The sequence below is a fragment of the Anomalospiza imberbis genome, chromosome 7 (assembly GCF_031753505.1).
Source record: "Anomalospiza imberbis isolate Cuckoo-Finch-1a 21T00152 chromosome 7, ASM3175350v1, whole genome shotgun sequence".
Classification (NCBI taxonomy): Eukaryota; Metazoa; Chordata; class Aves; order Passeriformes; family Viduidae; genus Anomalospiza; species Anomalospiza imberbis.
Genome location: NC_089687.1, coordinates 32980819 through 33003486, shown reverse-complemented (window position 1 = coordinate 33003486; position 22668 = coordinate 32980819). Strand labels below are relative to the sequence as shown.

General features: G+C 39.5%; 1 long non-coding RNA gene across 2 annotated transcripts; it reads left to right on the top strand.

Annotated features, from left to right (window-relative positions):
- Positions 1–1659: 1659 nt before the first annotated feature.
- Positions 1660–22387, top strand: LOC137477415 (uncharacterized). 2 transcript variants are annotated; one of them, XR_011000990.1, is made up of 4 exons: positions 1660–1772; positions 11951–12108; positions 14660–14716; positions 22087–22387. It is a non-coding gene; the product is annotated as an uncharacterized lncRNA (long non-coding RNA). The 2 variants fall into 2 exon arrangements; XR_011000988.1 differs by having other exon boundaries at positions 22090–22379.
- Positions 22388–22668: the final 281 nt, after the last annotated feature.

Below are 22668 nucleotides of genomic sequence, written 5' to 3'. Positions count from 1 at the left end.
GTTGACATTAACACCAATGTAAGCAACATTGCAAACACTAAGAAAATCCCAAATATTTCTAAAAGAGGATTGAGAAAATATTATCTGTAAAGTACACCCTGGATAATCTGTGTGGATAAAATTTTATCTGCAAGTGGAAAATGTAGCTTTTAATTTTTTTTCTTTCCTTTTTTTATACACAGCAGAGAAATAGAAAACCTCCTAAAATATCTTCCTAAAAGATTGTATGGCACTAGTTGGAATTTAGTCTATCAAAAGTGCTTCTCATGGTACATAAGGAAGTGTGATAGCCTATTAAAACAGGAGAGAATATTATTAATCTCTATTAAAAAGACTAATGAAATGGAGTATGATATCCCGCCAGCTGTGGCTTAGAACTCTTCCTTCTTTCATTTGAATTAGAAACAGGAAAACCCATAATCAGAGCAGGGCATGGAAGCGGTGGAGAAGGAAGTAATTTAGAAGTGTTTTCTTTCATTTTTCAAATCTGAAGGACCTGAGGGATTCAGCTCTTGGTTTAAACAAGAGCAGCCATCTGACATTTTGTAGCTCTCCAGAAAATGCAAGTCAAAAAAGTCTGGGCTGTGGGAATAAAAAGCATGGGTGTTTTTTTTCCCTTTGGCCTCATTTTGATTTTTAACATGTGTAGGAATTCACTAATGCAGGGAGATTTCCTCCGTGCTCCGTAGCAGATGAGTTCCATGGGCATATCAGAGGGCTGATCCTGAATCTGTGAGCCTGTATGTTCAGCAGGAAAGGTTTATACACATTGTGGTCATGGCACTTCATAGTTCTTGCCAACTTCTATGCTGTTAGAACAGATATTTAAGTGATTCTGGGCCTCAACTGGCAGCCAGTACGAAATGCTGATGTAAATCTGTTCCCCTACAAAGAGTCATAACTCCACTCCTGAGCATATCCACATTATGCATTTTGAAGTGCACAGACCAAATATCCCAAAGGGAAAGGGCAGATGCTATTGCAGTCCTGTGGCAATGCCATAGATCTAAGATTTACTTTGGTTGTCAAATTCTGTTTGTTTGGTATTTATTCAGCTATTCTGGAATAAGCAGATCATTTCTCTGCAAAGCCCCAGTATCCCATATCTCATATATACTTCAGTGTATAGTGTTCAAAAATAAAGATGTAACACCACAGGTCAACTCAGCCTATGAAAAGGTGCACCAAAAAAAAAAAAAAGCCTTGGGGTTCCTGAACCCAGTTGTGTGAGATAGTTTGCTGGGTTTCACACGTTGTTACTCCTGAAGTTTAATGGTGTATTTCTACCTCCACGCCACAGCTTTCCTGCTGATAGGTGCACGTAAATACCTGGCTGATGGCAGTCCCTGGAGCTCAGGTTTGGGCTGGGTCACTTCTGTGACAGGGCACTTTACAACCAAGGTCAGCAGCTGCACAGGAATCAGTTACAGACCAAGGGGCCTGGCACTGCAGGGCTTACCAGTCCTCCTCTTAAAGTTAAAGATCAAAAATTAATTAAATATTAATTAATTAATATGTAATTTTGTGGCAAAACCCTGGGGAGGGCGGGACAGTAGGGAGCAGGGGAAGGGAGACCTGGGGGTGATCTTGCAAATGTAATTAACGGTATTTGCACATAGCCAATAGTTGATAAAGAACAGAAAAAGCCATTCATGTTCTAATATCCTTTTACAGGTCATCATAGCAGCTGTGCCTGTTTGAAGATGTACATCTGTGGGGTTTTCAAGCTCAGTTAGAAGCACCTTTCTACCAAGACTGCAGAGCTGCTATTGGTAAGGGATGCAAGTACCTCATGGAAAAAAAAATCACAGATAGTGTTCCCCTTCCATAATAAGCTGAGCATCATGTTAGTGCTCAGAACTATGAATATTTATTTCACTTTATTATTGCAACAGAACACCAAATTATGATTTTTGGATAAGTTATTTATTTATATATAATGACAAGTAATCCCAGACTAAAATGTATTTGAAAAGACATTTATTTTATGAGCATTGAAGAAGAGAAAGTGTTTCACTGGATTGTTGAAGCAGAATGTAGGAGCTGATTAGACATGCCTGCCACGATGCCAAGGCATGACCTTGAAGAACTTGGGGAATTTGGAGAGTTGTAATGCTACTGACATTGTACCTGGCAGTGTGTTAAGTCAGAAACCAAAACCATACACACCACTTTTTTTCCAGTTTGGCGTCTCACCTTTTATCTAAAGTATGATTAGGAAAACCAAGAGCAACCCCTTCCTTTCCAAAAAACCAACCAACCACCTCTACAGCTATATAAATGTAAAGATGTTTATCTTGAGCAAAATGTTTTTGTCTGATGAATAACCAGCATAATAATTTGGCTTTCATATTAGTGGTTTTTCATTCCACTCAAATCTGAGCTTCTGATACAAATTGTTTAGATCAAAAAGTAAACTTGTATTTCTAATGGATTACTTGTGAAGCAGAGTAGGCAATAAAATGAATAATGGAGGGGAATCTTTAAAAAATTGCAAACTGACCTTTGAAATGTCAGAATTTGGATGTTTCCTGTAATCAGTATTCTGTGATAAATGAAAGCAGTAAATGTAAAGATCCTTGGTTCAAAGTGTGTGTAATCGAAATCCAATGAGAGATCGATGGCCTTTTGGTGACCTTTTCTGAAAAGGTCAAATGACAACATTTATGGGAAACTTTTCATGTGCTTGGAGGATGATTATAAATGGATTTATTGCATTTCAGTGTTCTAGTTAGAGAGGGAAACTCTGCCTATTTGTCTGAGGTCTATATATTTGTATGAGGACGTATGTCATTGTCAGTCATGTCAATTTTATACATAAAAATATGTATACACATACCCTGAGATATTAGTATTATTTTAATTTTTACGTTAATGCGGTTATAAAATAACATAAATGAGAGAAATGCTACTGCATACATATAAAACATTACCTAGTTATTTTTAAGGAAGGCAACAGGAGGATCAAAGATGACTTCAGTGAAAATTGGTTCCATTCTACCAGCAGTGACAACAGATTGGAAATAAAATAACAAAAGCTCCTATCGCAAGTGATGAAAGAGTAAGTCTCCCTCTCAGAGGCACCTTTTAGGAATAAGTTAACTGACACATTTTTTTCTGAGTAGCTGTCGGAGAATGTTTTTGTGCTGATCTTACACACCAAAATGTCTAAAATGGTCCAAAGTTAAAGTGGAGACCATCATCACCAGATCACCAGCTTTTTGATGTCTGCCTTGCATTTTTGTATTTCAAATTATGAAAAAAAAAAGATATTTATTTGTCTGAATGGTTTATATTTTTTTTTCTGAAATTATATATATATATTCAGCTTTCTGTCAGGGCCTGAACTACCTGATTTTCTTTTTATCTCTGTAAAAGTTTAGTCTTAAAGCAGAGACATTTTCCACCTTTCTGTGGAAAAGAATTGGTTATGAGCTCTTACATTTCATTAGAAAAGCTTCATATGCTTGTAGCTTAAGCATAATTACTTAAAAAAAAGTCAGTTATTACATCAGTCTAATCATTAATTACTGGGAAATCATGTAGACACCAGATCATCCCCACAGAAATAGCCTCTTATTGCTGAGGAATGAGAATTTGCACTTTTGAGCAACTGGTATTTGAAGCACAGGACATAAATCCACAGGAACAGGGTTTTAGGAGTTTTACTGGCCATGGAACTGTTTGCTTCTTTGATGGAAATTCAAACAGAGGGCTGAGAGTCCGGCTCAGTTGTTCTCTCCTTTTGCATCGTTCATCATTAATGAACCAACACGGATAATGATGTAATTATTCTGATCATAGTAAACAGGTTTGATGGCTCTGGTGACAAGTAACCTGCACAAATGCTCCTTGCTCTACTGGTTCTGTCCTTGTTGAAAGAGTAAAAATGGGTGAAGAGGGAAAAAGAAGAGATTTAGCACTGTGAAGTATCAGCTATACATGGACATAGAAATAAATCTATGGAAAGGTAAGCAGTTTTTACTGTGACCCCATTCAGAGCTGAACTGGAGTTTAAATTAACTGAAAAAGGCCCATTTCATGTGAGAAAATAGAACTATGTCTTAGCTGACATATTTCACTGATATGCAAGTATATAATGCCAAATCCCAGTGATAAAATCACAGGGTCTCTGATCTGTAACTGGCCTGTTCTATTAATATTTCTTTAGAGTACGCAGCACTAGCTATTTCTGGAACTCTCCTAAACTTAAATATGCCAGCTATTATTTCATACCATTATTCTGCAACCCAAGGCTGGAGCTGCAAGCTGTGATGTGCTGTGTTTTTATCTGCATTACCAGATAATTTGATATTGCAGGAAGAGGGGAGCTGGAGTCTCATTTTTCCGACATGGCTGAGTGATGCATTTTCTATTAAATACAGTCAGGTGAAACAGGCCAGGAATATCCTATCTCATGATTATTATAACTGGTGATTCAAAGATGGTTTATGTTGAGACAGCTTTGTCACAACCTTCCTTTGAAAGAAAAACTAAATAGCTTTAAATTCAGGCAGTACACACAGCACGTCAAGCTGTTGTCTTTCAAAGTGGTGGAAGGAATTGCTTCCTTTCTTAATAGTCTTGGGCTTCCCAATGAAATGAGCTTTCAGTAAATGTCTCCTCCAGTAATAGTGTGGATGAGGAAAATAAATTAGAAGAGCAGAAGTCAGTGAATAGTTAGGAATGCAACCATTTATTCAATTATTTTTGTACTTCGGGTACATTTTCAGCCCTGAGTACAAAATGCCTTCATTTTACTAAGGAGATTTGCATTTTAATTCACTGCACATAACAAACATCTATAAACCTTTGTGTTTTGGCAAAAATAACAAATGTCAGAACCTAGCAACTCCCAAAAAGGAATGAATATATTAAGACCTTAAATCTATCACAAAATTAGGTACTTTGGCATTAACACAGGAGTTAATGTTAGCAATTATATATAAGATGGCATGTTGTTTGGGCACTAAATCCTCGCACTTGACATGTCAGGTAAGGAGCAGGTATTCAGAAGAATAATTGCTTTCTTCATGTGAGCAAATGTTTTGCCCACATTTTTGTGCTTGTCTTTACAAATCTTATCAAAGCGTGAATTGAGCACGTGGAGATGCAGATGGTGAATTTTGCTTTCAAAATTTAGTTTGCAAATATGTATTACATTTGTGGATACCAAGGTCAGGTCTCAACTTAGCTTTAAAAATACCTGCCATGGTAAAATGTTTGTCCTTCCAACATAACAGAAATTGTTCAGCTGCCAATAGAAAAGATTAGTTCAAAGATGTTTTTTTGCTGCCATGTTGAAATCAGGATAACGTTTACCTGAGGAGATGCTCCAGCAGGGATGTATTTTGGAGTGGAGACAAAGAGTTCTAAGACTACTTAAGAATGATAATGTTGTGAAACAGATTTGAAAGTCCTCAGGAAGTGGCCTCCATTGATACATGAGAGAACCTGATCTAACTTATCTAAGTTTTGATGTTCATTTCTTGTTCTCGTCTATTTTCTTCTACCTCTGAACTCAAACTGTTCATGGTGCCCCATGTAAGAATTTGGTCTGTGCTAGAATAAGCATCAGCTGCTTCATGAGCTGTGTGAGGCTGTCCTGGATTTTATGAATAAATCTACTCTGGTCAATAAGTTTTCCCTTGGGCTATCAGAAGCTGCCTAGTGCAGCAATAATATCCAATTTTCTTTTTAAATTTTATTATTTTAAAAGGAAGTGTACATACCTTGAGTTAAGATTTCTCTCACAGAATCAGAGGCTCCAGACAGTATTAGGAAGTGTATATTTGGTGAAAATTCACCTAAAGAGACAACCCCCCCCAAAGCTGGCTGTCACAGGAACTGTATCTGAAATGTCACAAATGCCACCACCTTGTCCTCCGACATGTATGTGTCTCTCCACTGTGTTTGGCCAAATATGATCATTATGGTAGGCTAGGGGAGGTATGGTTGTTTTGGGAAGATGGTAAAGATCTGTCAACTAGTATAAATATAAAGTTTTTCTGCAGCTTAACCTGATAAAATTGTTCCAGTGGAAGGAAAAAATGCTGTGGTAATTCGTAAAGGAAACTTTCTACTATCATTATATTTTCAATTGCTGGAAAGATATATGGCATGTAGAAATGCCTCTTTCCAAAGAGAAAAGTAGCTTCAGGGTTTTTTTCCTTCTCCCCAGTGGTTCTTTAGATACTTCCATAAAAAGAATTTGTCATTATCATTTTCCTTTTACGAACAGAATTCAAAATGCTGATGCTACCAAATTTCAGCTTTGTAGAAATAAAAAGTTTGTGTTCATTCAGCACAGTCCTTGCTGTAGAAAGTGCAGACACCTATAGGTATGTGATGACTTGCTCTTTGGAGGGATATTTGGAAAAAAGTATTCGGGAGGTGCACTGAATTCTCTCAGGACCACTTCTTAAATTTGACCCAAAGAAAAATTTCAAAAAAGAAAATAAATAGTTCCAGGCTGTTTTTATGCTTTTTCCTCTAAAAGCACCAGACTCAGCTTAGCTTAGCAGGGGAACATCAGCCTGATGTATAACTTTTCCATTTGCCAGGACAGTTGAAGAAACTCTTGAACAACTTTTTGTAGGTCATTTAGTGCATGGAAAAGACAAGGCCAGCACAAAGGGAAAATGGCCAAACACATCAATGCCACAGAAAGCTGCTGCTGCTTTATGGCCATCTCTTTTCAGCTCATGTTACTGTGTACATGCATCTCTGCGTGGGTTTTTGTCAGTTTGGGAGGGTGAAAGAAGGCTTGGGTTTGATTCAGATGAAAGGCAAAAGGAAATTCTCTGAAAGCTGTTAAACCCACAAGGTTTGTGCTTGGCTAAGGGTAGGTGAAAACTCAGCACAAGTGCAAGGGAGCACACCCCTCTCTAATCAGAATTTAGCAGTCCATATACTTTAGTGTGCAAGGAACTGCAGCTGCTCTTCTAAGTTTTACTCTCCACTCCTGAATCACCAGTGTCCAAACAGGTAATAAAAGTGACCTTCCCCAGCTCGTGCTTCTCATTACTGAAGGTGAAAAATGACAATGCAAACAAAACAAGTGGTTAGAAACCATATTGTCATGGCTGATACAACTGGTTCATTTGACTCTTGTACTGGAATCTGATTCAGAAAAGACAACTATGGAGAACTAGGAAACATGAACAAAGTTAGGAGACACTGTATAGCTTTAGGATGGGAAAAGCAGGTTTCTTGACACATTCATCTTTCCTTGGACAGGCCATAAGCAATGCCTGTGCAGCCACATGCTGCTGAGGCAGGTTACCATGCAGGTCAGCTGCTGAGGGGCTGCCAGCAGAAATCACAAGGATTTGATGCCTTGTGAAGGCTGACCTAGAACAGAGATTAGACAGAGTTAAAGAATAAAGCAGGGATTTATTAAAAGGCTACACCCAAGATGAACCAAAATGGTCACAAAATGGACAACTGGTCACAGGGTCTCTCACTTTTATAAGTTCTGCTCCATTTGCATATTGAAGTTAATTGTGCAATTACAGCTTTAGGTTATGAAGTCCCATCCTCGTTTTCCTCTGTTCATTCTGCTGTTGTTTATGCTCTTGGGCCTGAGATTTGGATCATTTGTCCTTGGTCCACAGCTGGAGAAGGAATTGTTTTGTCTACCTACTGTGTAAAGAGAGCTCATCATCCCTTAATATGAAGCTCATAACTACACACTAAAGCAGCACAGAATCTGAAAAATATAAAAGCTAAAACCTGAGGCATCAGATTAAGGCTTGGAGGACTGTGGGCTGCTGCAGTCTGATCAGTGACTAGTGGAGGCTGATAAAACACTGCAAATGACTGTGTGTGAGATTTATAATGGCTTACTTCAAGTGCTCCAAGTTCAGAGCTGGCAGCTGAGTGCAGGAGGCAGATGTTTGACTGCTCCTGTGCTTGGAGCCCAGGATGGTGACAAACAGCCTGACATGAAACGGGCAGCACTGGATTCAAACAGGGCTCATGGCAGACAGAGATACAGTAGCATATTATATGGGGCTTGAGCAATTTATTGAAGATTCAGAGCTTGAGTTCTGACATTGAGATATCAATCACATGAGATTAATGTGGAGAGGTGTTTGCTTTCTGCCTACAGACAAACATCTCCCCTGAATGAGTTGAGAGATTTGCATGTAAACTTGCTCTGCACCTTAAATGTGAGTCACAGGATTTTCTTTTCTGTTCTGTCATGAAAAGTATATTTAAAATATACTTTTATATACTTTATAAAAAGTATATTTGTGTTTACTTTATATATGCTTATGTACATAAAAATATATTTAAGTCTCAGCTTGTTTACATAGGTAACTTCAGTGGTCTTTCTTGCACAAAACATACTAAGAAACTTTTCCCTCAAGTCTGCTGTTTCTTTAAATATCCCATCCTTGAGATGTACCATTTTAAATCTCAATTGTTCTTCTGAGGCTGGGATGTAGTCAGACAGTATAATGCAGCAGGCTTGGTGCATGTAAAATTGTAGCATCAGTGGTAGGATGAAATTTAATTTTTCCCTTTGTTCAGGGCTGTTTCTGCTTAGAGTTGAGAAAGTCTTTTTTTTCCCTTCTATGTACTGCAATTCTTAAATTTTCTCTTTAAATAATTGATTCTGTATTTTATATTTTTATTTTCTATTTTATCTGTTTACATAATAGAGTATTTGTAGCACAAGGCATCCTCTTAATATACTCAGCCGTAGAAAACAGAAGCTATTACTAGATTTGCTGTTAAGAACACTGACATCCATATTGAAGCAGAGATAATAAAAACAAATTATTCTAAATTGTAAAAGGTATGGGAGATTTCATTGACATAAAACCTAGTAATTGACATTGTTATATAATGGCAATTAAAAAGCACTGTAAAGAATAAGGTCTGATTCAAAGGCTGGCTGGAAGAGAAAAACAATTGTCCTGTAAAGAAAACATACATGGAAAGAAGATAATATTCCATTATTTGATCTACAGTCCTGGAGAACACACAGCATGAGCAGAGCTTTCTGAAGGCTTCAATAATTTGAAACTACACCATGGAGGAATCCAGGTGAGTGAGAAAATCTATATACAGGTCTCAGATAGTAGACTGAAAGGTGCATTTACCCTCTCCCACCTAGTTCAGTAAGTTGGATTATGAAAGCCAAAAGCACAGAAAGCTGTGTGGCTTATTTGATGGGAAGATTTCAGTACCTCCTCCTGATCTTTCTTTTGGCACACATTTGTCTGGCTGTCCCAATTGCCGGTGCTCTCTCACACACTTAGTGAACAGGTAACTTTCAGTTCTCCTACTTCTCTGCCATCTTCTGAGGACTTTGAACTGCATCCTTTGGGCACTGCCAAAGACTTAGGACTCCAAAGTCCTTTTTATGGCTGTAGGTATCTCCCTTTGGTTGTTGTATAATCTGGTCTGTTCCCATAATTCACACAGGACCTTTATCTCCTCTTTTGCCCAAGAGTTGCTGACTGGATATAATTTTTCTGCAGCCTCCAATTCCACCCACCGTCTCATTTCTGTAAGACTATAAGGATTTTTTACTTAATTCTCTTTTCATGTATCATTATAATTATCTTCACTTCATATAATTAATTACTACTGTACATTGTTGCGGTGTGTCAAATGCAGAAAACCATTGTGGGCCTGCTAGCAAATACACTTTGTTAAATGCAATCTTTCCATTTGATTTTCAGTGGATTTAGAATTACAGGTGACTGTTTTCTTCAAAATAACTTTACCACTAAGAAACTCCAGCTAGGATTCCTGGGAAAGTTATTATGTTATTTTCTGGATCAGTCTTGAAGTTCTTTGTTCCGGTAAATCCCTGGAGGCTGGATAACTAAAGGAGATTTGGATTAGCTGTCTGAAACTAATGGCATTAAATCAATTGCTGCAAGAATATATTTAGGCTGAGCATTAATAGTATGGGAGGCTGGATGACATAATGATGGAGCACTGGCCTGGGATTTGGGAGGTCTGGACTGTGTTCTTGGCTCAGCCCATAACGTGATGGGCGACCTCTGAAAAGTCACTTTACTTACTTTTGCCTTATTAAAAAGTTTCTGTGAAAAGTGCTTTGAACTCTTCTGATGGCAATTGTTATGCCAGTGCCATATATTTTGTAACCACATAAGTGAAATCTGTTCAATGCCAAGCAGAATGAAAGTGGTGAGTGCCTGTGGTTAAAGAGCCTTTCATGGACACTGCTCAAACCTCCTGTCAAATCTGTATTTCTAAAATAATCTTGCAGGAGAAGTGGAAGGAGCAGGAAGATGCCCAAATAGCCCTTTATACTTATATATATATATATATATATATATATCTAAGACTGGTTTAATAATGATATATTGTACAATATAAGATGCAATGAGAAGGATATATCAAGGGGGAACCTGCAGGAGTTATTCTGGTTATTGCAGTAGTAGTCAGCCTTTTCATTAGGGCACAGAATATGACACTCCAGGAAAGAGTAGAGAGATTATCAGTGATGGAGGGTCCTGGGATACTGTTTCAGATAGCAGTTTTCACTGAGGAAGCCAACATACTTCATACCACTTTTTTTTTGTATCAATCAGAGTTCAGCCCTCAGTAGGAAGAGCAGCTGCACATGAACAGCAGCAGAGAAGCTAGATTTGGAGCTACAGCAGGAGAAGAAATCACAGGGAGCTAAGCAACTTTGGACTTGTGAAATTGGGTGGACTTGGTCTCTCTTCACAGGGAGTTATGACTGAAGTGACTCAAATAGAGGCATCAAAAATCATCTTTGAGAAAGCATGAAGGATTTATGAAGTCCTAGATCCTGGGAAAAGTGAATGCTGTCCTTATATTTAAAAAGAGGGGAAAGGAAGATCAGAGGAAATACAGATCAGCCAGCCTTCCCAGAAAAAAATACTGGAGAAACAAATAATTTGTGAGGAAAAAACCCAAACGCAGCACAGAACAAAGAGAACCCAAGGAAGTGTGAAACAACAAATATCTGTCAAAAGCAAATTATCCAAGTTTCAAACCTGCTTTTTTTTCCCCCTATGAAAGAACAGAGTGGCTATAGTAGAGCTGGCCAGCGTGGAATACTCTGAGCTTTGTAAGCATAACATAGTGGCCTCCAAAGTAGACTGGGAAAAATGTGGCTGTAATTAAACTGCCCTAAGGTTGATAGAGGGCTGTCTGGAAAGCCTTTTTCACAGGGAGGTTATTAATGACTCACTGCCAAGCTCTCAAGCAGGATCCTGTGTACTCTGGGTGCAGCAGAAACTTCTTCATCAATAACTTGGATGATGAAGCAAAAGTTCATATGCAGACCATATCAGACTCAGGCATGTTGGGAAAATAAGAAACTTTTTTCCAATAACCTTATAATTTAGAGAAATGGCCTGAAATATAGAGTGGAGTTGAATTAAGGACAAATATGAACTCTGCAGTGCTGACCAACAATATGATTGTACAAGGATAGCCAGTTGTGCCAGTTCAGAATACACTGGGTGATGGATCTGCAGGGAAAGATCTGGGCTATTACTGGGCATCACTAGTGGGAGAAACCACTGTCAAGCTCTTGTGCAAAACACAAGCACTCACTGGGTATGCGAGATCAGGCAATGGTCTCTTCTCTCTGGTGACCAGTGACAGGACCCAAGGGAATGGCTGGAGCTGTGCCAGGGGAGATTTAGGCTGGATATTAGGAAAAGGTTCTTCCCCCAGAGAGTAGTGGGGCACTGAACAGGCTGCCCAGGGAATGGTCAAGGCTCCAGGGCTGACAGAGCCCAAGGAGCATTTGGACGCCATTCTCAGGCACAGGGTGGGATTGTTGAGGTGTCTGTGCAGGGCCAGGAGTTGGCCTGGATGATTCCTGTGGATCTGTTCCAACTCAGAATATTCTATAAGAAGAAACAAGCCCTGCAGGGTAAGTGAAGGTGCTCTGGTGAAATCTGATGTCCATTTCCAGCACTAGGCTTCATTGAAGATAACACCAGAGACCTGCAAGTGTAAGGCAATGAGAATGCCTACTAGTGAAAGTGTAATGAACTGCTGTTATTTCATCTAAAGAAGAAAAAAGGCACAGGTGCTGCAGGATAATTGCCTTTAAACCAAGAAGAGACTGCTGCAAAGGTGGGGAGCAATTTTTCTCTGTGTCCAAGTGAATGAGACATGGAGTAATAAGCTAAACCTGAAGCAACTGATTTAGAATAGACATTAGGAAAAGGTTTCCAACAGCACGGGTAGTTCAGGGTGAGAACAGAGTCTGTGCTCTCCACAGACAATTTCTGTAATAGGAAATTTTTAAGAACAGGTTAACCCAATGTCTGAGTGACCTCTGCATAGCTGGCTCAGCCCCAAAGCAGCTGTACTATCCACGATCCTACTTCTCCTTGTCGAGGGCAGAGCAGAAGGTGGAATAGCCACCTGGGATATGGCATTTTGGGCTTTCCTTTCAGTAATTGTATTTTTTTTTCCTGTCTGGTACATGTTCTGCCTTCTGCTTCTCTTGCACTCAGTGTAATTTATATACAGCTAGTCTATGATAGTTTCATTAGAAGAGGAATGTAAATAAAAGTGGTGAGAAAAATATATTAATGTTTGTAAAATACCTTATGAGCCCAAGTGAAAGGCAGTATATAAGCACAAGCATTATTATGGGAAATCAATGAATAAGGTAATAAACCAAATTAAATAAAAAATGAAAAAAACCCCAAAAAGTGCTATACTCTGCACATAAACCCCATAAAATATATATTAACCTTAAATAATAACAGCCCATTTTCAGGAGTTGCTGGTTTTGGTTGTTCTTTTTTTAATTAATTAAGTCTTTTTCATTTACCAAAGTTCAAACAATTAATCACAAGCCTATGTAATCAAAAGTGGAGTTTATTTCTTATTACCTATTCACATTGCGATCCCAGCATTTGAGATGATTACATACTATATATAAACACACACCTACTATGTAATCATTTAAAGTGCTGTGAACAGCTTATAGGTAGCTCAAAATGAACACTGTGTGTGCAGCACAAAGCAGTAATAGCATTCCAGGGTATGTCACATCATGAGGAAGACTAATCTGCTCCTGAAATGAATTTGACTTATTCATTAGTGAGATGAAGAAAGCTGATTACAGTGAACTATTTTCTTTTACATCAAATAAGGTATAATTTTATCCGAAAGATTTGGGTTTTTCCCCTTGAAGAAAAAGACATGTTTTAAAGAAGTTTGTGATTTTTAAGGCAGCTGCAACGGGTCAATCACCCTTGAATCCTATGGCTCTGTTTTTGTTGGGTTTACTTCATCATATCATTTTAAAAACGCCTATTCAAATTCATAGCAAGCAAATTGGGATTTCTTACTTGTGCAAGTTTCTCTGGTACATGTCCAGCACTCTTTGGATACTTAAAGAAGCAATAAAGATGCATAAAAGTTTAACTAAAGAATTTTTTTAGTTGTAGTATTAATGAATAATTCAGGCAGCAGGGTTTGGAGGGAAATGTAGAGGATCACAGCTTATTATGAGGAAAAGCATTAATCAGAAAGAAGGCAGCCCGACAGTCAACATTTACTCGTTCATTAATGTTTACATGACATGTAAAAATACATAATATTGCAAATAAAAATGTGAACAGCCTGTTCTTTTCCTTTCATAGCCAGGTTACTCAAATTTCCATTTTGTCTAAAGCTAATCCCAACTGTAACTAGAAACAGCTCCAGATGCAGCAGCAGCTTTAGAAGGACATTGAGGTAGTTTACAGAATGAATTAATGAGAGTGAATAGTGTATTCTACATTTGCAAGTCCTTTAATCAAAGGCTCTTGGAGCAATTAATAAACATTGCTGCACTGCTGCAACAGAAGAAACAGTTGCTGCAAAATATTCTCAGTGGTAAGCCCTACTGATTTACCCTGGGTGTAGTGACTGGGTACTAGTGACCAAGTCACCTTAGAAAAGGAGACTTCAACACCTGAATTTTGACCAATGTTTAAGTATATAGATGCTTTCAATGCCTCCCAATTTTCTTTATTGAAGAAGATACAAGCACAGAGAGCTCAGTTCTGTTCTCTCACCTAGCTGGGAGCTGTTGGCACCAGCAAAGCTCAAATCCATGATGTGCTGAATGTCCTCATAAAATAATCAGTAGGAAATGGGGGAAAATGGAGATACTGTGTACCTGCAGCATCTGACAGGATTTATAGGGTCAGAATGAGGTCCAGAAATAGGACATAAAGAAAGTAATGCAATTATGACAGAGAATCAAGGCTATACCATGCTTTTACCACAAAACTACCTTCCTGCAGCCACAGATTATTAAAATCCAGGGTAGGACTTAGAGGAAAACAACAAACCAATTAGCTTTTAAGGATAAGTGAAGTAACCAAACATAACATTTGGGCTATCCAGGCTTTTTCATGCAGAGGAACAGCATTCCTTGGACACTTGACCATGTGAAAAGCCAAAAAGATTGAAGCAAAAGTCACTCTAAAGAGATAATACTATTTGCAACAGTGTGGTAGAAAGGAAGTGAAAAAAGGAGAAAAAGCCAGAATTAATTACTTTTGTTTCTAATCTTAGCTCCAAAGTAAATAAATTACAAAATATTAGAGAAATTGCATTATTTTGGTGCAGAGAAGCTTGGACAAACCATTTTACTTTCTTTTGTTTTCTTACTTCTCAGATATTTCTGGAGGGCTTGAAGAACTGTTTGAACTGTCATGAGGCTGGTACAACTGAGGTCAGTTGTCTCTGTTTATATCAATGGAAGTTCAAAGATTTTCCTTTAAATGAAAATTCATCCATAGTCTCCAGTGGCAGTGCCCCCAGTGGATGCCAGGGAAGGGAGCCTGGAAAAGAAGAGGGGGCTGCTGATATTTGGTGAAGGGAAAATGCTGCATATAGGTAAAGTCTTATAAAATAAGGGCCTTGTTACCCTTGTAAAATCATGGCCGGATACTTTGGCTCAGTAGAGGAGCACTGTGGGAAAGTGACTCAGCTGAATTAGAGGTAGAAAAAGAAGTTATAGAACCATGATGTGCTCACATCGTGGGGTATGGTTGGATTATGCTTGTTATGATTTAAAGCTGATAAATGCCTAAATGCTTAAAATGTCCTGGTTTTTGCAATAAAGGGGCTCTCCCTTGAACCTGCCTGGGGTCTCTGTGTCATTATGGACCCTCACCCACAGGACAAAGGAGCGAGGGAAAGGATCGATGGGCAAATGTGGAGCAAGGCTGCTGCACATAGGTGTGGGAACACTGATCAAACCCAAACTGCTTACAGAGCTGTCAGGACGAGGTTCAAGAGCCACCAGCAGCCCAGGAGGGGCTGGTGGAGCAGAGCAGGCGGGGCAGAGGCAGCAGATGCTTCACAACACAAGCTCTGCAGCAGTTTAGGTTGTTTTACTGGTGAACTCTCCAAATTTAGGCCTGGGTCTCGCTGGCATTTGGATCTCAGCAGTTAGGACTAATCTTTTAGGACAATAGCATAGAGATGTACTTGGCACATAACACAGAGGGTGGGAAGTTTTATAATCTTAGATCTGAGTGGTCATTTCATCCCAAGTCATAAAACAACAACTGTAAAGACTCTCCCCTGAGGGTGAGTTTCTTCAAGTAACATATCACTTCAGGGAAGAAAAGGGGAATTGTGTCCTGATTGAAGCAGAATGACAATTCAAGGGCCCGTTTCTTGAGACTCTACAGAACTTGGACTGGGTCACCACTTTTTGGGTAAAATTTCTCCAGACTATCAGAGTCTCTCAAGGACTGCAGTAAATTGTGGGAGCAGTTGAGGTCTCAGTTGATTGAAACAGGCAGAGGGGGTCTGCAGTCTGAGTAATCTTCCAAGTGCCTGGGTTACTTAAAGTGAAATATATTAAGACTTCTTGGCAGTGTTTGGTGCTGGGCACTGATGCAGAGTACAACTTATAAGAACTGATGATTTCATCGTTTCCAACAGTTCACTGGGATGCAATTTGGCTGGTCCAGCAGATCTTGGCGCAGGACTTTGTTGTGTTACATCATGTTCGTACCAGATCTTATTCCTTGGCATTCAGCTGTAGTTTGTGCCCTCTATCCAGTAAAGGATAGCAGGAGACTGGCAAGATTAAATGGTAATGAATCAGCATCACTGTCTGGAAGCTTGGAAGTTGCTGACCACTGCCTCAAATGGGATAGTCTCTTCCAGAGAGTAACTGGTTGTCAGATGTCTTCACAACTAGGCAGAGAAGATTTGGGCTGTCATTTGTCCAGCAGGTTAGAGCAGAGATGACCCAGGCACTGCTCAGGAGGAAATGTGGGGCAAGGGCTTTGGGACTTCAGTGTGCCCTGATTTGACTGGTTATGAGTCTGAATATCTGATTCTGACAGAGGTGCTGGTACATTTCTTTATTATCCCTTATGGTAATCTATAAATGAGCATAAAATCATCTAATCTGGCTGTTTTTATTGCCAGGTGAAAGAATCAGAAATAAATACCTTAGCTAAGACCTCTTCTGGACTTGATTTATGCAGAGAACACAACCAAAATTGATTGAATACAATAGGACTAATTTATTTGCTTCATGTTAGAACCTAATCCAAGACCCTCAATTATCTTTCAATCAGTGTCAGTGAAAAATGGGGAAACACACTGTGATTTCTTAAGCTGTTGTTTGCCTGCATGTTCATTTAGACTCAAGTTAAAAAAACCCACCAGGAATCTGTGCTTAATATCTCTAAGTCAACTACACCAACATTCTCTAAGGAAAGACAGTTTTAAAGTTAAATCAGGAAAGTTGTTATGAAGTATCAATATTCCCCATCGGTCCATTTTGTCTAGTGCTTGCTTTAATTCCCACTGGTGTAAAAGAAGGTGTTCTTATTTGAAAATATTTGAATCAGATTCACAGCGAATCATTGCACCACACCACAGTCTTTTCTTTTTTTCAAACTAGTTTATAATTCCCAGTTACTCTCTAATGCTGACACAGCTCCATCTATCCTGAATTCTGGTCAGATACATAAATCTTCTGTCAGGACTGCGTGTTTTGAGCACTCGGTTGTGATGCCCTCACTGCTTTCCTGTGGCGCCACATCCTAGTGATGTTTTCCCAGGAAAGGCAGTGCAGAGAGCAGATTAGCCAGCCTTTCTCTTGCTGCAAGGCAGAGCTGAACAGTGAAGTACCATCCACTAGAGTAAAATGTGGCAAACCCCAGCTCAGGTAAGAAATGATGATGTCTGGCTCCAGATCAGAAGGCTGAAGGATAGCTTTATTAAAACTAAACTATATTGCATTAATATACTATTTAAAGAGATACTATACTATTCTACATACTTCTTACTCACCTAACTACCAACTCTGACTCTCTGCTGAGAGTCTGAGCCACAGCTGGATCCCACTGGTCACTGAACCCAAACAACCTTCACCAGAATCCAACCCAGCAATCACTGCAGGTAAACAATCTCCATACCACATTCCACATGGGGAAAGCAAAGGAGCAGAGATAAAGATTGTTTTCTCTTCTTCTCTCTGTGCTTCTCCTGAGAGACAGAATTATGTCTCTCTGTCCAGACAATGTGAACAGGGTGGGACTGCTGGGATACGTTCCTTGAGCTTTATTGCAGCATCAGCCTCATTACATGGCTGAGACAATTGAAAGGTGGCAACAGCTCACGTCCTGCCAGCAGCAGCCAAAGATTTCTTTGTTACAGAGCATTTTAAAAACTTTCTAGCCAACAGCACATTGCTAAAGCTCACAGACAGTTGTTCTAGCCAGTCACTGAAAGCACACGTACACCTGCTTCACACGATGCTGGCTTGTCTGCTATTAACAATATACAATACTTCATTATTAAGCTTAAAACCTTCTAATATCTCACTAAGCATATTTTTTGCAGTCTTAAGGTCTATCTACGCCAAGCCTAAAACTCAAGCTATTGTTTCATGTCCTTGCTCGCTGTACTATTGTAACTTTTCTACTTTCAGACTTTGCAGCTGCAGCTGGTTCTAAATTTCTCTGCTCTGTTTCTGAGGCCTGCTTTCCCAGCTTTCTGAAAATCATCTTACCTTTACTATTTCCCACAATATACTGTATTGTTTTTTTCTCCTGCTGAGACCCACCCGAAGGCAATACCCGCCCTGCGTTCTTTCCCTTCTACGCGCTTGCCAGTAGATGGTGGTAGCAGTTGCTCTATCGATGGCAGTGCCATATGGCGCTGACGTTTGAAAAAAGCAGTGTTTTACTACAGCAGCAAGAATGCCTTCTCCTTGGGAATCTATGTTCTGTCAAAGAATGTACGTTAGGCCCTGCTGAAGTGCTGCCACTTGCATTTAAGCTGAGGCCTCTGCAGCAGCAGCTCCACGAAGGGGCTCACCTCGTCAGCAGCCCAGCGTGGCATCAGCAGAGGAGCTGCTGAAACAAAAGATGCTTGTTAAGTACAGCGAGGCTCAGCCGCAGAAGGCTGATGCTAGATGTTCCAAAAACAAGGCTTCAGCGTGCAGGGAAGAAGTGCAAACTCCTCTGAGGAATGAGTGCTGCCCGTGTGATGCCATGGGCTGAGCAAAGCAGGAGTTGGGATAGGGTGCTGGGCAGCTCCCAGGCTGTGCTTTGGCTGTGGCGAGGGAAATGTGCTTAAATCAAAGTTACGGGGCAGGAGCCTGCTGACCATCAAGCTGCCTATTAATAGATGGTACATTTGGGAAGCCTAAAATCTCTCCCATAAATTAATAAGCTCGAAACTGGCTGAGACAGGGCCATTGTGTGATGTGCTAGGAAGGTGCTCAGCCAAGTCTTAATGGTAAATTCGCCTCAGTTTTAAGGAAACTTAAATACATTTAAGTTTCTTATTATTAGAATACTACTTCTCTTACATTAAATAATTTATTAACCAATATCAAAAATATAAAACATACAACTCTACAAAACAACAATAAATTTTCTTTTACTAATACATAAACATAAATATAACAATTTAAATGAAGTATATTGCATAAAGATATCTAATATCATAATCTGTTCATAAAAACATTCAAAAATTAAAATACCTAAAATCAAAATTAATAATAAAACATATTTAAATAATCTATATTATTTCATTTTAAAAATTAAAAGCAAAGGATCCCAAGCCCACAGCCACCCTTTGACCAAAATCATGGAGCCACATTATTATTATAATTGATGGTTATGTGGGTGGAAGAAAGCAGTAAAGCATAGAGCCTGCCTGGGGCACCAACAGGCCTGCTTATGAGGGATGGGCAGGCAACAAAGACATGCTGCAGGAATGGGGAGAAGGAGGATGTGACCAGCTAAGATGGACTTTTCTTCTGATAATACACTCTTATTTTTCAGAAATAAGTATTTAGCCCTTATCCATGTTCCCTAGCCTGCTGTGATACTATTCTGATGTACACCAAAGCAATGTCTGTACATATACATTCCACAAACACAGTAAAGGAATTGGGCCCTTTGAGACCTTAGCAGAAATGGTAGGAAAAAATGATACGGCCACTTCAGAGGTGAAGGTTCAAATCTTCAGTTGAGTTAGGTCAGAAGCAAGTTTTCTAGACTTCATTTTCAGCATCTAAATCTAAATTATCCATTTTTCTTTTCCTCCTGTAAGATAACCACAGCTCTATTCTCCAACTAATCAGGGAATTTTCAACAACTATATCTTCATGAAAACCTGCAAATGTAGTAGCTGCAGTTTGCTAGTCTGATTTTTCAGCCTGCACAGCATTCAGCAGTTCTCTGGCATTCCTGGGATTACTGCCTGCTCGGCACTATATCAAGCTTCTTATTAAAGTTTCTGTAGTGTGAGTTTAAGGATCTGAAATTTAGACACAATTTTTTTGCTTTGAAAATTGTGTTCAGCAACTGTGTAAACTTAAAAAAAAAAAATTATCCTGAGAAGGGAGCTCTCCTCCTGAGTTTTAACCCTGGCAAATTTTTAATTTCTCTTTCCTCCCTCCTAGGGAAAAGATTCACCTAAGATGCAAAGCATATAAAACTGTCAGATCATATGCATGATATGTATAATTAATGGTGTAGAACAAAGTGATAAACCCTACCCTGAAAATACAAACTCTTTCCTTTTTAAAGCTGCCTCCTGCTTTCACCCTTCCAATTCCTCTAGGACTGTGGATCATTGAGATGAAATCAGCTACTGGGGGGCAAGGAAACAGTGCCAGTGTTGCCATTTTCATTTGAACAGGAACATTTTGGAGCCTGCAAAAAATCCCTGCTAGTCCATGGCCCTTGTGTTCTCTTTCCTGTATTCAAAACCTGCCCCTCAGGGTGTGCTGACCTGCTGGTTGCTCTGCCAAGCGGTACCAGAGAGGTGGCACTGCTCTGCATCCCTGAAATACAAAATGAGGGGGGCAGCCAAAAGTGAGGGTCTCACATATATGGCACACTGCAGATGCCTCATCCCTGGAAGTGTTCAAGGCCAGGCTGGATGCAGCTCCAAGCAACCTGCTCTAATGAAAGGTGTCCCTGCCCAAGGTAGGGGAGTTGAAATTAGATTATCTTTAAGGTTTAAGCTGAAATCCTTATTCACAGAATTGTTTTTAAAGGCAAAGGGAAGATTTTTTTTATTCTGGAGACCTAGAAAAAGATCCCATTTAGGAGTCTGATGGCACAAGTCTTAAGGGTAAATTCTCCTCAGTTTTAAGGTTCAAAACCAAGAAAAGGATCTCAAGCCCATAGCCACCCTTTGACCAAAATCATGGAGCCACATTTTTCCACTGGTCGTTATGTGGATGGCTTGTCCAGCTTGTCCAAATGTAGGCAAAGGTACCACTGGACCTTTATTCTTGTTTATCTTCCTGCTGTTCCTAGCAACTTAAAATAAAACTAGCAAATAAAGGGGAAATTGCAGATAAAAAAAATCTCAGAAAGAAACCTGAAGAATAATATCCATCAGAATAATGACATGAAAATTATCACTCAAGGAGTCAAGGTACCTTGCTCCATAGGGGGAACCTTAACCTTGAGGTGGTCTCTATGTTCTTGACTCCTACAACACAGATGTGCCTTGCAGACAGCCCAGGTGCATTACTGAAAATTAGAATGGAGAAGAAAGACACAAGTGAAGGCCCTGAAAAATGAAGAAACATATAATCTATGGGTGGAAATCCAGTATAAAGTGCAGGAGAATAGGAATGGGGCTGCAGGTGGCCTCGGCCTTGATGAGTTGCAGCTGTGTCCTTGAATAAGCCAGGTAAACAACTTTGAGGGAGAAGAAGCATGGGATGTAGATGTGTGTTGACATTTACAACAAGAAACAGAGAAAATGATGACCAGTTACAAAATGATAGAAGGTGCATGCACATCGGTTGTTAGCCAACGATAATGCAAAATGAGCATAAGTTAAGTGTGTGATATAGAGAAAAAGTATGAATGTTGTACTGTGGGACAATAAACTGCTGATGCTTGCCACCATCTTCAGCATCAGTCTTTTGTCCACCATCAAAAAAGTGTTTCATGTAACCTGTTAAAGCCTATTAAACCTTTAATAGTTATACTGTAGGCCTTACTGAATGCAGAATGGTTGAAGCTGAAAGTACCTCTGGCAGTTGTCTCCTCCAACCATCTCCAGATGATTTTTGAGTATTCCAAGGACGGAGACTCGACAGCAGTTATGCTGGGGTGCAGTGTTCTGAGCCAGTTATCAGTCACACACTGAAGAAATACTTGCTCTTTGGTGACACAGGAGCTGTCTGAGGAGTAGAGTTAGTACTGCATGAGGGCATGGCCTGAGCAGAGCTTGCTGATGCAGAAGTTCAGCTCTGCCTTTGGGTATTCAGATTTTGTTTCTAATGCCTTTTAAGATGTGTCAGATAGGAATTGTTTAGAGGAATAAAACTAAAAAATCACAGTGATGTTCTTGGTCTCCTTCAGGCAACAGAACATCTTGACTTGCCCCTCTGAGGAAAAACTGGGAAGTTTAAGAACTTAATTTTCTATTGAATAGCTTGATTTTTTCTTTTGGCCTGCATATTAATATATGCACTATGTGTATGCCAGGTGCTCTGCACATCAGAACATAATCACTAATCTTGGGAAAGAGGAGTCCTTCATAGAAGGACTCTAGGGAGTTGTCATTGGAAATATCTCTGTATTTCAGCAGTGCTGCATATGATGTAGAAGGCCAGTGATGACAGAGGCAATGCTACAACATGGGTGTCTGACCACAGGGCTCAAACTCCTGGAAGAAGCACCATCATCCCTTCTGTGAATTATGACTGGCAAAATTCTTCACCTTGGGGAAGATCTGAAGTGAGTTACATAAAGCAGCTGCTGTTGGCATTACTTCCATTCTTACATGACCTAATGGCATGGAAAAGGCTGACTTATGGTTAGGTAAAACTGGAAAACGGTTGCTGAACAGTGTTTGATGTTGTTTAATATTTGCTGAACTTGTTGTTTAGTGTTGGGTAGTAGATGTGCAAAGTGTGGAATGAGAGCCAAAGGGAACATTTCCTGCTGTGTTGTGCAGGGACAATGGAGAAGTCAAAGAAAGGTCACTCTACTCTTAAAATCTTAGTTTGTGAGCTGTTCTTTCCAGAACCAGGCAGGCTTTGCTGCATTTAATATCAATATTTACTGTCATTAAGGCACTGATTTGTTTTTTCTTCTGTAATGAAAATTATACTGTTCCATGAAAACTGCCATCACTTCTGGAGAAGACTGTCTAGTCTTCTAAATC